Genomic DNA, 16,355 nt, shown 5'->3' on the forward strand with positions numbered 1-16,355 from the left:
AGGATATTCGGACCCACAACCTTAGTGAAATTCTGCAACTTATAGATTCAGCTGTTAATAAAATGAAAAAAAAAAAAAAAAGAAAAAAAACCCAGTACTTCAAGACAGACTCTTTAGGGAAACCTGTCAAGATGAGCATTTCGATCGGCTCCTTTATTAAACGGATGTTCGATGGCTGTTCGTGGCAAATTGCCTCACTCGATTTGTTTGTCTTTTTGACAAACTGGTTGAATTTTTGGAAAGTCAAGATTCATAATTCCGCATTGCGCTCCTTCAGAAAAAAAAAAAATCAATGAAATTATACCTAGAAGAAATTTACAAGAAGCTTAACGAATTAAACTTGTCGCCGCAATGAGATGGTATTAATATGGTAACTTCCAAATATCTTATTGCGGGTTTCATGAAAAAACTCTTACTTTGGAAGATGCAGCTTTCTTTTCACGATTTCACCCGTTTCACTTCTTTACTACTTCTTTACTACTGAGGAACATGCTGTCCTCGTGGGACACCGTTTTTCTGCATGAAAACTTTCACCTGTGTTTTCAGGATCTCATTCATTTACACATCCCTTTATTTGTCGACAGGCTTCATACCTATTTCTTTATTACCCACAAGGTGCTAAACACAGAGGGGACAAACAAGGACAGACATAGGTATTAAGTCGATTACATCGACCCTAGTGCGTAACTGGTACTTAATTTATCGACCCCGAAAGGATGAAAGGCAAAGTCGACCTCGGCGGAATTTGAACTCACAACGTAACGGCAGGCGAAATACCTATTTCTATTTCTTTATTACCCACAAGGGGCTAAACACAGAGGGGACAAACAAGGACAGACATAGGTATTAAGTCGATTACATCGACCCTAGTGCGTAACTGGTACTTAATTTATCGACCTCGAAAGGATGAAAGGCAAAGTCGACCTTGGCGGAATTTGAACTCACAACGTAACGGCAGACGAAATACCTATTTCTTTATTACCCACAAGGGGCTAAACACAGAGGAGATAAACAAGGACAGACATAGGTATTAAGTCGATTACATCGACCCCAGTACGTAACTGGTACTTAATTTATCGACCCCGAAAGGATGAAAGGCAAAGTCGACCTTGGCGGAATTTGAACTCAGAACGTAACGGCAGACGAAATACCGCTAAACATTTCGCCCGGCGTGCTATCGTTTCTGCCAGCTCGCCGCCGACTGGAACGGGGGGGGGGGGTGTTAATAAGTGTGTGGGAAAAGAATATGAAAAAAACAATGCGTGCTGAGGACGACAATGGAGGACACATTCCAACGACCCGCATGTTTTCAAATAGAGCTCTGCGGGGCCCTTGCTGATGAACGTTTCATACAAATTACCGAAGGAGACTGGGTAAAATCATAGCTACAGTGCAAGAACAAATACTCGATTCTATACAAAACTGTTGAGCCATTCATTATAAACCTCCCAACATCAAAACCTTGCTGAAAGAGGCTTTTCGTTGGTTCTGCATTCTTATAATAAACAAAGAAGGAGACTGCAGCTTGACAATAGTTGTGAGATGCGACTGCGTTTGAGTCACCTCCAGCCACGTTTTACCAAACTGGTGACAGAAAAGCAACCTCAAGGGTCGCATTAACATTTTTATCCTTGTACACTTTTTGTACTGTATACATTTTTCAAATTCTTAAGTAAAATTATTCATAGGCGCAGGAGTGGCTGTGTGGTAAGTAGCTTGCTTACCAACGACATGGTTCCGGGTTCAGTCCCACTATTTGGCCTCTTGGGCAAGTGTCTTCTGCTATAGCCTCGGGCCGACCAATGCTTTGTGAGTGGATTTGGTAGACGGAAACTGAAAGAAGCCTGTCGTATATATGTATATATATATGTATGTGTGTGTATATGTTTGTGTGTCTGTGTTTGTCCCCCTTATATTGCTTGACAACCGATGCTGGTGTGTTTACGTCCCCGTCACTTAGCGGTTCGGAAAAAGAGACCGATAAAATAAGTACTGGGCTTACAAAGAATAAGTCCCGGGGTCGATTTGCTCGACTAAAGGCGGTGCTCCAGCATGGCCGCAGTCAAATGACTGAAACAAGTAAAAGAGTAAAGAGTAAGAGTATCCAGTTTCTGAGCTTCGTCCAAAAACCTTTAAATGATGAATGGTTCCAAACATGCAAAAAGTCTGAACTTTCATTATTGGTAAGTGTTACATTTTTTGCTGGCTGATTAATGTATTAAATATAAACTGCTTATAACAATTTCAGTTGTAATTATAAAACCGTGCGATTTTTGGCTGTGACAAGGAGTTCATGGAACTCTCAAACCGATTTTGGGGGTACACAGTTGAAAAAAGTTGAAAAGCGCTGGGTTAGAGAGATAGACCTGTAATTTTGTAGCACCTTCTTTGCTTCCTTCTTTATGGACAGCGTATATTATGCCTTCTTGTAACATTATGGAATATTTACCACATGCAAGGAAACTCTAGAAAAGTATCTGTAGTAGTTTTACGAGTGCTTTCTTGCATATCTTTAAAGGAACAGCCAGAAATCTATTTGGGTCCGTTGCTGAGTCCGAGTTAATCTCAACAATAATCTTTATATATAAAAGTGAAGTTGTGTGTCTGTCTCCTATGATTTAGATTCCTAACTACTCCCACATTTTGCGGTGCAGTTTAACCAAAAGTGGGTATCTTATAGTCGTGATTCATATCGAGCCCTTCTGGGTATTAGCGCACGTCTACGATGAGTCTACGATTTAAAAAAAAAATTACCATCATTTTTTCCCATTTTTAATGCACTTTTTTGCTATTATATCAGGGAAGTAACTCTCTAAAAATGCTTATATAGTTATTTCCCTTACAAACCCGAGCAACGCCGGGCGATACTGCTAGTTGATAATATATCTTCTTCCTTTATATTAGTATAATCGATATCTGCCTCTTCCTCGTGTACATCTGCGGTGCTGAAGGTCACATCAAGTTTACTTATTTGCATATCTCTGAGTGGAGAAGTGGAAAGACTTAGGAATTGTTTATTTAGTATTTCAGTTATCCTTACAGAGTTTGCAATCAGTGTACCATTTTCTTCGAACAGTAGCCCTATATTGTAGCACACAGAGGCAGATTCTCTTGCAAATTTTAAGAAGGCTTGAGGATTCATTTTTATATTTTCATCCACCCTGTTTTTTTCTTTCTTCTCCATTTTTTTGTGGGAGAGTTTATTTTCGATCTCTAAAAGTACATCTTTGAGGTGGGGTTTATCGCTGTCATCAAATTGCTTATCTAAGCGATTGATCTTTGAGGGTTACCCACTCGCAAACAAATGTGGTAACATATAACAATATTGACCAAGGTTACCGTGGTCTTTTTCGTAGGCTTTTCTTCCCACGGATAAACCTTACTTGCTTTCCCCTTTACACCATACATCATGACACTGTGATACACGATCCCTATTGATCTTTTTTCTTCCTCTCCCCCCTTTTTTTCCCTTTTTTCTTCTTTTTTTCATTTCTCTTTTCCTTTGTTCCTTTTCCTTTTTTTCTTTTTTTTTTGTTCTTTTTTTCCCTTTTACGATCCCTTTTGATCGAAAACCTACACCACCTTTTTTTGTTTCTTTTTTTTTTTTTTTCATCCCCCAAAAGAAAAGCTCTACCTTGTAACTTGTCCCATCTGTGTGCAGCCCTGAGTGGCCAATAAAGAAACTTATCTAAGCGATTGATCTTTATTCTGTCTTATTAGGACTCTCCAGTCTCCGGGAATAATGTTTCTGTATGTATTGGCTCTCCTCTCCGAGATAAATTTAATGCATATTCTCTTTTACTTGTTTCAGTCATTTGACTGCGGCCATGCTGGAGCACCGCCTTTAGTCGAGAAAATCGACCCCGGGACTTATTCTTTGTAAGCCCAGTACTTATTCTATCGGTCTCTTTTTCCGAACCGCTAAGTGACGGGGACGTAAACACACCAGCATCGGTTGTCAAGCAATGCTAGGGGGACAAACACACAAACACATACACATATATATACATATATATACGACAGGCTTCTTTCAGTTTCCGTCTACCAAATCCACTCACAAGGCATTGGTCGGCCCGAGGCTCTAGCAGAAGACACTTGCCCAAGATGCCACGCAGTGGGACTGAACTCGGAACCATGTGGTTGGTTAGCAAGCTACTTACCACACAGCCACTCCTGCGCCTATGTCTCACATTTTTGAGTTTCGCATCAATTCGCTTCGGGATCTGTTTTTCCAGTTGACTTCCAGTTAGCTTTATAGAAATTTTCTGTGAGTGACAGCAGTTACATTTGCCAGATGCCTTCGCTAAGCAGAATAATGTCTTTGCCACTCTCTTAACCTCTTCTATGCCAGCAAATGCTAGAAAAGACCGCCAACAAAATTCATTGTTCTCAACAATATGTGTCTCCTTCTAGCTAGTTTGGATACTTATAAATACTAAAACACCGTAGGAAAAAGTGAGTTGGCAAAAAGGAGATGACGTAGAGGCGACCACAGGCAGAATCCAGTTAGTGAGAGAATTCAACTGAGAGAAGGTTTACAGTGAGAATGTCAACTATGATACAATGTCTTGTCATAACACCACTGCTGTTTAAATGTCAGGGACCATGAAGGTATTATTCTATCGACTTAACATTGACTCTATCTTTCTCTAATTCCTAGTTAGGCAGCTATCAGCTGACCAAGCATAACCAGCAACAACATACAAGAAAAGACAACTATATTGTTTCTGTATGATACACACACCTGCCCGTTGAGGCCTGGCATTATACAAAGTAACGGTAAGTAAATAATTCTTTACAATTTTGATCACTGTTCTTCTTCCACCTTGCATACTGGCAAACCAGCATCTTAACAACTGTTACAATTGGTGACCCTCGACTGCAACGAAGAACTAACCATTACATGTCCTTCTCTATGTCTCTCTCTATCTCTCTCAGTATCTCCCTCTCTTTCTCTCTCTCTCTCTCTGCATGTATATGTGTCTCTCTCTTACTACATCTACCTCTTTTTCTCTCTAGAGAAAATGTACGTGAAACAGATAAAAAGGGAGTTAGGGAGAAAAAAACGAAACAGAGGGGCAAGAGACAGATCGCGCGCACACACACACACACACACGTACACACACGCACGCACACACACACACACACACACACACACACACACACACACACACACACGTATTCTAGCGGGCCTCCCGGTCTTTGCCCGGTCTGTATGATGCTTAAATGTATTTGTAAGGTACATATTGACATCTAATCGTAATGCTAATTTTCCTTACAATAAACGTTGTTAAAAAGGTATTTCAATATTGCATAACATAATTTTAAAAAATTATTTAGAATAACTAAATTGTGCTACAAATACTACCATCAGAACCACTAATACCTATTCATCCTCTCAATCGAAGGAGAAGAGCTTTCTCCGTCCGGGTTGCGGATCCGTGGAACAAGCTGCCAGACGAGATGGTGAAGATGCCGACGACCGCTTTGTTCAAAGTCTCCCTTGACCTCAAGTGGCCTGAACTCTTTACATGAACACCACCCTGTACATAACTCCATGTCCCCCTACATGGCCTTGCTATTTGCTTTTGAGCCAAAAAATTAACTAACTAACTAACTATACTGCCATCACTACTACAACTTATTTCCATCACCACAACTAGCACCACAACTACTGCCAACACCAGTACAACTAATACCACAACTACAGAGACATCTCCACTACAACTATCACAACTACCACCACCAATACTAACAATACTCCTTTTGCAGAAAACCGGAAAGGAAGGGCCCTACTCAGTTACAGATAAGCACATCTCAGCCAAATATTGCAAAGATGCGGTAATTTTGTGGGATGAATGTACAATGGCATACATATACGCATTAGAAGCCTTCAATAGAACACAGGAAGATATACGGAACAGCATAGCGATTATGGGAGGATTTATTGTTGTTTTATCAGGGGGCTTCCGACAAGCTTTACTTGTAATATCGTGGAGGCGCAATGGCCCAGGGGTTAGGGCAGCGGACTCGCGGTCTAGGATCGCGGTTTCGATTCCCAGACCGGGCGTTGTGAGTGTTTATTGAGCGAAAACACCTAAAGCTCCACGAGGCTCCGGCAGGGATGGTGGTGATCCCTGCTGTACTCTTTCACCACAACTTTCTCTCACTCTTACTTCCTGTTTCTGTTGTACCTGTATTTCAAAGGGCCGGCCTTGTCACTCTCTGTGTCACGCTGAATATCCCCGAGAATTACGTTAAGGGTGCACGTGTCTGTGGAGTGCTCAGCCACTTACACGTTAATTTCACGAGCAGGCTGTTCCGTTGATTCGGCTGTTCCGTTGATCAACCGGAACCCTCGTCGTCGTAACCGACGGAGTGCTTCCACTTGTAATATCAAAGGGAACTCGCGCAGATCAAGTATACAGTTGCCTAAAGTCGTCAACTTTATGGCCATGCATCACCAAACTCAAGTTAAGAACAAACATGCGGGCACAAATATAAGGTGACGACGTTTCTGCTGAGTTTGCTCGAAATCTTCTAAAACCTGGCGAAGGCAAAATTTGTCTTGATACTGAAAGGGGTTTGAAATGACCGGAAGGGAATGGGTGAAGAAAAAGTTCTTTCAAAGACACGAGAGTGCAAGAGAAGGAGGAATGTGTGTGTATGTGTGGGTATGTGGGTGCGCGCAGTCTGTGTGTGTGTGTGCGTGTGCGTGTGTGTGTGTGTGAGTGTGTGCTGTGTGTATGGGAGGTATGTATGGGTTAATTTACGTGTGCGTGTGTGTGTATGTGTGTGCGTGTGTATATACATGTATGCGTGTGAGTGTATGTGCGTGTGTACATGTGTGTATGTGCGTGTGTTTTGTGTGTGTGCATGTGCATGTGTGTGTGAACGAGGGATTGTGTAGGGGTATAGCTGCGTTTTTTGCGCGTGTATGCATGTGCATGTATGTTGGTGTATATGTGTATGTGCGTGTATGTGTGTACGTGTGTACGTATGTGGGTGTATATACGTGTATGCGTGGGTTGTGTGTGTTAGGTATGTGTGCATTCTTGTGCATGTGTGCGTGCGTATGTGTGCGCATGTGTGTGTATGTATCTATATGTGTATGCGTATGTGTATGTGTGTGTGCGTGCATGCATATATTGTGTGTGTGTGTATGTATGTGTGTGTATGTGAATTTGTGTAGCGTGTGTGGGTGGGTTGTGAGGGGTTGTGTGTGGGGTTTGTTTAGGCGTATATGTGCGTACCTGTGTGTATGTGCGTGCGTGCGCGTGCGCGTGTGCGTGTGCTTACGTGCGTGTGTGCGTTTATGTGCGTGTGTGTTTGTGCCCGTGTGTGTGTAAATGTGTGCGTGTCTGTATGTGTATTGTGTGTATTGGAGGTATATGTGCGAACATGTGCTAGTGTGTGTGTATGTACGTGTGTGTGTGTATGTGTATGTGTATGTGCGTGTGTGTATGTGCGTGTGTATATGTGCGTGTGTACATTGTGTATCTGCATGCGTGTGTATAATGTGTGTGTGAACGTGGGGATGTGTGTCGGATTGTGTGTGCATTTTGTTGCGTGTATGCGCGTGCGCTTGAGTATGTGTGTGTATGTGGTTGTGTGTACGTTTATGTGTGTGTGTGTATATAGGTACGTGTGTCTGTGTGTGTATATAGGTATGTGTGTCTGTGTGTGCGTGAGGTTGTGTGAGTTAGGTATCTGTGCATTCCTGTGCGTGTATATGTGTGTGTGTACGTTTGTGCACGTGTGTGGAAGTATGTGTGTGTATATGTGCGTGTATGTGTGTTGTATGTGTGTGCTGTGTGTGGGAGGTATATGTGAGTTCGTGTGTGTGCACGGATGCGTGTGTTTTTTTTTGTGTGGATATGTACGTATGTGTGTGTATGTGTGCGTGTATATAGAAATATAAACAATAAGTTATAAAAACAACTTATAAAAACTGAGTTTGAAAGGAAATAAGGAAGTTAATGCAATATAAATGGCGCAATTACAAGCAAAATGTGTGCGCATGTGTGTGTGTACGTGTGTGTATTATATATATATATATATATATATATATATATATTAATAAATAAAACATATGCATATATATATACATAAATGTACGTACCATATACATGTACATATACACGCATATATGAGTACAGGACACCAAAAAGACGTCGAACACAATGAGAAACGAAAACATAGACACAAACCCAAGGAACTGGACAGTTTTTTTAAACAACAAAAAAATAGAGTACAGGCCAATTAACACAAAGAAAAAACCCCTTCTTCAGTCGCTATGGTTTCATCTACTCTACGTTTCGAAGGTATATATATATATATATCTGAAGTCCCACGGCGGTCACTGGTTGGCTGATTACGTGACAAGTTAAGGCGTGTGGTCAGGTTTGAGAGGAGAGTGTGGGCAGGTTCGTTGAATGATCTTTAGATCAGCGGAGCGTGTGGAGTTATGAGCCAGGCTGTGTTGTAGGGAAGGATCGGAAGTGAGGGAGTAGGCATGTCCAACCAGAAGTGCCACGGTGTGGGCATGCGGCATCAGTGAAGCGCGAGGAATGAGTTGGCGGCGGACAGCGCATCAAAGTAGACATGTGAGACTGAACAGCGACGGATAACGCACGTGGTCATGGAGTGAACCTTGCAGATCGAGATAGCACGCGGACGTTGAAAGTGACCCTTTTCCCGCACCGACAGGTAAGCCTACCGTAATTCTTCTTACGTTGAAAACAGGTGTGTGCATTTTAACCCCAGAGAAAGTAGCAGTGGAATCACTGTTCAAATTTATGGACGAATTCTTCCTGTCTCAACTCGTGCTCGTGTCAACGAAATTCAACAAAAACACCCCAGACTTAGTGTTAAGTAACCATACAAAAACTATCCATGATATTGCAATGGAGGAAACTCTTCTCTCATACCACGATATGGTTCTTTGTAGCCTGAGGTTTCGGCAGCCTAGAGAAAAACCTGACTATCACACACCAGCGCGTCCTTTCGATCTCAAGGCTAACTGGAAGGAAAACACCCTAACCTTAATTAATTTTAAGGATCGTAATTAGATTAGAAGCGACTCGACGAACTACTTCGATACCACCATGGGTTCGTCGGACTCAGCCCAGCTGACAGCCCTTGTGGGTCTGTATTTCCTGTCTCAACTCAAGAAAAGTTTCCAAACGTTTCTTATGGGCTCTATAGGGACGACACACTCTTGGCAGTAAATGGTTTATCTAAACCGGAGACCAAGCGAATTAAGATGTCATTAAGAAAATTTCTTTTGAATTTCTTTAATCTCAATATTGCAGTTGAGACTGACACAAAAATCACCAACTTTTTAGACGTCACATTTAATTTAAATACTAAGTTGTATTACCCATACAACAAACCAAACCAAACATTACAATATATAAACGTCTCTTCTAATCATCCGAAATTAACCATCGATAGTATCATCATGGCCATCTCCATTATAAAATCCAACCTATCAACAAACGAGGAGATTTTTAACGCACACGTACCAATTTATAATCATCCCCCAAAATTAAGCGGCTTTCATGATCCTATTTTCTACATCCCTGACACCAAACTCAAAACTAAATTAGCTAATTTAACACCCCACAGTAATTCTGATACGACTAAAACGATCCCCTCCTTAAGTTATAAACCTATAAGGAAACCTGTTGTTAACCAAATTAAATTTATAATCCCAATACTAGTAATCGTAATAAATATAGTCCCCCTCTATCTGAACATTCTAAAATACTCTAAATCTAGGAAAAGACAAATTATTTGGTTGTCCCCCCCTATTTCTTCTCAGAGTAAAAAATCTACTAAAACAGTTCTTCAAAATTCTTAAAATTTCCCAAGCACCATATATACTACGCTATATTTAATAAACATTCTATAAAATTATCTTACTCTACTACGCCTAATTTGGGTTCAATTATCGCATCTACAAACAAATAAAATTCAACTCCAAACGACTAAGAGCGTAGATCACCATAAGATACCCCTACAAGTCCAAATAATATTAATAAAACAAAAATTATAGATAAGAAGGCAAAAATGTGTAATTATAGGGCCCCTGAATTACGTCCGCTTGCGGGTATATGTCTACGCAATCTATAAATGTACAGTGACAAATGATAAACATGAAGCTAGTGTATATATAGGAAGCGCTAAAGACTTAAAAAAAAACGATATAGAACACGCGTAAATTCCTTTAATAAATTAAAACAAAAATTCTACGGCGTTAGTTGGTCTCCATCTAGAAGAGGGTTGTTCCTCACATGGTCAATTGTACGTAGGCTGTTCCAGAGTAGGAAGCCCATCGAAACTCTTCATATATGCTCCAAAGACAAAAGTTAAAAACATTGTCTATACTGAAGTTCTGTAAATGTGTTATAATTTTCTCTTTTATTATCTCTATTACTTTCTGCATTTAGATATTCTAATTGCTGCCCTTGTATCTATTTTAGGAAGGTTTACCAATGGAGGGCTGGTTAACCCTGAAACCTTCCTGCATTAAAACATTCCATCAAAATTTCATGCTAATTGATCTTAAAATTACACGACTTAAAATTACAGAACATTAATTATACATTGTGCTGGTCAACCAGGAATGAGGCCCCACCATACAATACCATTACTGGCAGATGCCGATTGTGTATAAAAGAATCATACATTATCCTTCGCATGTTTAATTCAACTGTTTTAGATAAGTTTTCTTATGCTATTCATTCCTACAACCATTGATACTATTCAACTTTCATGAGACGATTTAAATTCGAACCCACTTAGCAATATTTTCTGTTGCACAACAATATATCACCAATACTAATATAAATTTTAAGAAAGTCACTAAACAATCTAATTTTTCTCCCATCAGCCCTCATAATAACTTCCATAATTTACATAGCTTATCCGCTCTTCTATAAAAGCATCAAATTATCTCATACTTGGTAAGGCATTAAATGCATATCTTAGCGTATATACTATTTTTCTCTGATGATGGGGGCATTCTGAGAAAATGAATCTTAAGATTCATATATAATCTGGATGAATGTACCCCTGAGACGATCGTTGGAATACCTTATTTTCCTCTAATATGTTACCCCAAACTATTTTTAATGCCTATTACTTTCTCTGTATTATACTCTTTTACTCTTTTACTTGTTTCAGTCATTTGACTGCGGCCATGCTGTAGCACCGCCTTTAGTCGAGCAAATCGACCCCGGGACTTATTCTTTGTAAGCCCAGTACTTATTCTATCGGTCTCTTTTGCCGAACCGCTAGTGACGGGGACGTAAACACACCAGCATCGGTTGTCAAGTAATGCTAGGGGGACAGACACAGACACACAAACATATACACACACACTTATAATATATATATATATACATATATACGACAGGCTTCTTTCAGTTTCCGTCTACCAAAATCCACTCACAAGGCATTGGTCGGCCCGGGGCTATAGAGGAAGACACTTGCCCAAGATTCCACGCAGTGGGACTGAACCCGGAACCATGTGGTTGGTTAGCAAGCTACTTACCACACAGCCACTCGTGCGCCTATATTTAAAATTTTTAAAAACGTTTTTCTATATTTCATTATTTTTATCTATATTCTATCATTATTTTAGTATATCTATATATCTATATGTCCATGTATATTTTTAGTGTTCATATTTTCTTTATTCTATATATTTATATTTCTAATATATCAAAATATGTTTCAAATTGGACATTTCTTATTTTATCCTAATTAAACCCGTATATATATATATATATATATATATATATGTTCATCGTGGTCTGCCTGATTCGAGCATTTTCTATTGTATCTATTATACTTGCTTAGCGCCTCGGGGGTTCGACTTGAGCACTTCTACGCTATGTTTTTCGAAATAAAATTATATAATAATAATAATAATAATAATAATCATGATGATTTCTTTTACTTTCCACCAGGGCGAAGGATGAGGGGAACAATACAAAGACAGGCATAAAGTGTAGGAGTTTACATATGATGGAATGATTATTTTAAAAAATGTATACACGGTATACATTGGAAGAAGGGAAGTGTATACGACACTAGAAAAAATCATGGTTATAGGGCCTTCCTGATACAGAAAGAGCTCTAGGGATAATCGAGGAACCCCACCATCCAAGATCACTCAGAATACCGAGGACGAGTGCCCTCTCCAACACCATTCTTCTGATTCACAGGTCTACTTTTTAGCAACGGAGATCACCATATTGGCAGAAAAAATAGCTATTTCAACCTTTTTTTTAATGAGCGAACTTCCCTTATTTATTCTTGTTTGATCTGAGGTATTATCTGCAAATAATTAGAGTGGAAAGACAAGAGATTTGACTTGACCTTATATGCCCAGATGTCCACTAAATTGAATTTGTCTAGTTCAGAGATCACGTATTTGTTGACGATGAATATTTACTCTCATTCTTAAAGTGAGTTTAGTTTCTCTATTGCATTTGATGGCATATTAAATTTTTTGAAGAACAAGCAAAATAGTTTCCACATTATATGTAATATCAAGCATATTTGTGATTAAGAAGCTTACTTTGCAGCTATGGAGTTTCAGGTTCAATCCCCCTGCGTAACAGCTTGGGTAGGTATCTTCTACTATAACCCCAGACCAACCAATGCCTTGTGAGTGAACTTGTAGACGGAAACTCTGTGGAAGCCTGTCATATGTATGTATGTATGTATGTATGTATGTATGTATGTATGTATGTATGTATGTATATGGTAGCATGTTCTAAAACGCCCCAAATAGCATAATCCAGAACGTTTAGATCTGGGCTAGAAGGCGGCCATAAACATGATTCCAAAAAATGACTAAGTTTGGATTTGCAGAAATCTTGTATTTTTCTAGCTGTGTGGGCTGGAGCACCATCCTCCATCCATACATAATTACCAGCTGGGTAGTTTGCTTTAAGCCTTGGCAATACCCGGTATCTCAGAGTCTTTTAGTAAGTATTAACATTGATCTTTTCATCAGATTTGTAGAATTTTATAGGCATTTTCTTTCCATCGGAAACCACAACACCAAAAGCCATAACTTGAGCAGGATGTTTTGTTTTGAATGTCCCCTTAGCCTCAGCTGTCGATTTTGCGATAAATCTGTCATTTCTGCGGTTCAGAACAGTCTCGACAGTGAAGATCTTTTCGTCTGAAAAGATCGTTACAATGGAGGACTTTTACTTGAACCAGGTAATAATTTTCTTGCACCTTTCCAATCTCTTTTCCTTCATAGCTGTTGTCAACAAGTGTTTTGGTGTTCTTATGTAAGATTTTAACCTCAAATCATATTTTACTGCATTTCTAATGGTGTTGTTGTCTACCTCAAGTTCAATTACCATTTTTCTCATAGATTTGGTTGGATCCTTTAGGATTTGAGATTGGAGAGCTTTAATAAAAGCTTTGGTACGTTTTTTGTTGATGCCTCCACTTCCAGACTTCCTCGTAATAGTTTTGCTGATAGTCAATCTATTCTTTACATTATAAACAGTCTTTATGGACACTCCAACTATTCTTGAAATCTCCTTTGGTGTGACGAGTGCATTCAGCAAATCACACACTCTTTGAGGTTTGCTTTCCTGATTACTCATATGGGCAAAAGTTTCTGAAAAGATAAGGATAATAGTGTTAGGTATGATTATGGCATCAATATATGCTAGGTTTCAAAACAATTGATTTAGTGCCTGCTGAGAAAAATAACTTAACGTCCATTGTAAATTTTGCTTCCCCACCATGTATCATTGTGTCTGTATTTGTCTCCTACTACTGCTTGACAAACGGTGTTGGTGTGTTTGCGTAACCAGCAAAAGAGAGCGATAGAATTAGTACCAGGCTTTAAAAATAAGTACTGGGTCGATTTATTCGACTAAAAATGCAAGGCGGTGCCCTAGCATGGCTGCAGTCTAATGACTGAAGCAAGTGAAAAGTAAAAGATACACACACACACACACACACACACACACACGCACACACACACACACACACACACACACACATATATATATATATATAGCAAATAAGAAAATGGAGAGGATACAAAACGACATATATCATCCGGTAGACATTCCAGTGTGTCTATTTATTCGAAACCATTAGAAAGTATTAGAAGAAAACATACACATGTAATAACTATGTTACACACACATGTATTAATATTAGCAGTAGCACCAATAATTCTCTGAGCCCTTGGAGCAGTGAGCAAAAATCTCGAAAAGTACGTGGAAACAATCGGGGCTGCAGAAAACAGCACTGCTTGGAACCGCTCGAATACACCGGAAGGTGCTCGAAAAATTTAACTAGCAATTAGTAGTTAAAACGCACCCTAGAAATGAGCAGAGTAATAATAATAATAATAATAATAATAATATAGGACACTGTCCACTAGCTTAAATTATAAATATAATCCATTATGTACAACCGGATAATTGAGTATGATATAATGCAATTCACTATAGCTAAACTACCTAATACATCATAATCCATAGATATCTGCACTCCATATTTAATCCCCTTACCCGAACACAAATACCTCTAATTTGCATCTGCAACTGATATTACCTCTTCCCCCAGACTTAAATTGAGTACTATTCTAATGCGGAATTAATTAATTAATAAATTTAAGTAACTAGAAATTTACAGAATTTCGATAGCGGTATATAAATATATAGATATATATATATATATATATATATATATATATATATATATATATATATATATATATATATATATAAGTAGGTGAATGAATTATCCTATGTTTATCGTCAGCATGGAAAATTCGTTTAACCGAAACCTGGGTAGCAAATTTACGTCAGAAAACACGGTTGAAGCGACCTGTCAAGGGTAGAAACTCCGGTTTCTTGTGTAGAAATATGCTGTCTTCGAAACATATGTCGAGAGTAAAGGAATTTTGTTAACATCTTCGTTCGACTCCATTCTTTCAATCATTTAATATATATATATATATATATTATATATATATATTAGATATATATATATATATATATATATATATATATAATTATATATATATATTTCAACGGATTTCGGCCAAATTTGACATCGATGTTACTTAGTTTGGTTTGAAATAAGAACTTGATTAGCTTAATAATCCCGACTTAATCCCGGGCAAAGCCGGGTTATACTGCTAGTACACACACACACACACACACACACACACACACACACACACACACACACACACACACACACACATATCCATGTAAACATTTTCTTCAAACTCTTCCCTTAGTTCTATTATTTTAATTATTGCACTTTCTCATTTACTTATTTTTAATTCTATTTTGCTCTTTTATTTGCCCATGCTGGCAATGGTTTATATATTTATTTGATTTGTTTTTGCCATATCTGTTAACCATCAGCGAACCGGAACCACGTCATGGTTTTCAAAAAAAAAATAGCTGACCAATTAGGTTGTATGACTAACCATGACCCCCACCCCACTACACATAGGGATTCAGGGACTGGTTGATCGGCAAAAAAATAACGAACACTAACACCGCACTTTAGTCACCACCTGGCTCCTTACTCTCATTAGTACACTCATATACCAAATTTTCCCAGGATGGGTTCACTGCTTATGCCATACCATCTGCATCGTTGCACATACTAACTAGCTGGCAGTTTATATACGAACTTTCACCTCCATAATACGAATCATGACTTCAAACCCACCACTGTAGTTCTATATAAACATAATGTGTAATGCAAACTACTGCCTAAATTCACCCTTCCTAAAATGGAAGCACTCTGTCGGTTACGATGATGAGGGTTCCGGTTGATCCGAATCAACGGAACAGCCTGCTCGTGAAATTAACGTGTAAGTGGCTGAGCAGTCCACAGACACGTGCACCCTTAACGTAGTTCTCAGGAATATTCAGCGTGATATTCAGCGTGACACAGAGAGTGACAAGGCCGGCCCTTTGAAATACAGGTACAACAGAAACAGGAAGTAAGAGTGAGAGAAAGTTGTGGTGAAAGAGTACAGCAGGGATCACCACCATCCCCTGCCGGAGCCTCGTGGAGCTTTTAGGTGTTTTCGCTCAATAAACACTCACAACGCCCGGTCTGGGAATCGAAACCGCGATCCTATGACCATGAGTCCGCTGCCCTAACCACTGGGCCATTGCGCCTCCTTCCTAAAAACTCCTCCCAAGAACAACTATACTCACCTATCCACCATTGGACGAAGTAACATGGATCCTTGAATACATCACGGAAGTTTGTAGCTTTTTTTCCATTCCTATGTCTAATTCATTTTCATAAGTTGTACTTATCTCACA

The 16,355-nt window shown here is 39.2% G+C and overlaps 1 long non-coding RNA gene across 1 annotated transcript in view; it reads left to right on the forward strand.

The window, feature by feature from the left end:
- Nucleotides 1-4,377: 4,377 nt before the first annotated feature.
- LOC118763294 overlaps nucleotides 4,378-16,355 on the forward strand; it is an 18,065-nt gene continuing 6,087 nt past the window's right edge. The window contains exons 1-3 of the long non-coding RNA XR_004999045.1: nucleotides 4,378-4,509; nucleotides 6,506-6,513; nucleotides 7,193-7,201. This is a non-coding gene — a long non-coding RNA (uncharacterized LOC118763294). The remainder of the gene's footprint in view (nucleotides 4,510-6,505; nucleotides 6,514-7,192; nucleotides 7,202-16,355) is intronic.

The sequence above is a fragment of the Octopus sinensis genome, linkage group LG4 (assembly GCF_006345805.1).
Source record: "Octopus sinensis linkage group LG4, ASM634580v1, whole genome shotgun sequence".
Taxonomy (NCBI): domain Eukaryota; kingdom Metazoa; phylum Mollusca; class Cephalopoda; order Octopoda; family Octopodidae; genus Octopus; species Octopus sinensis.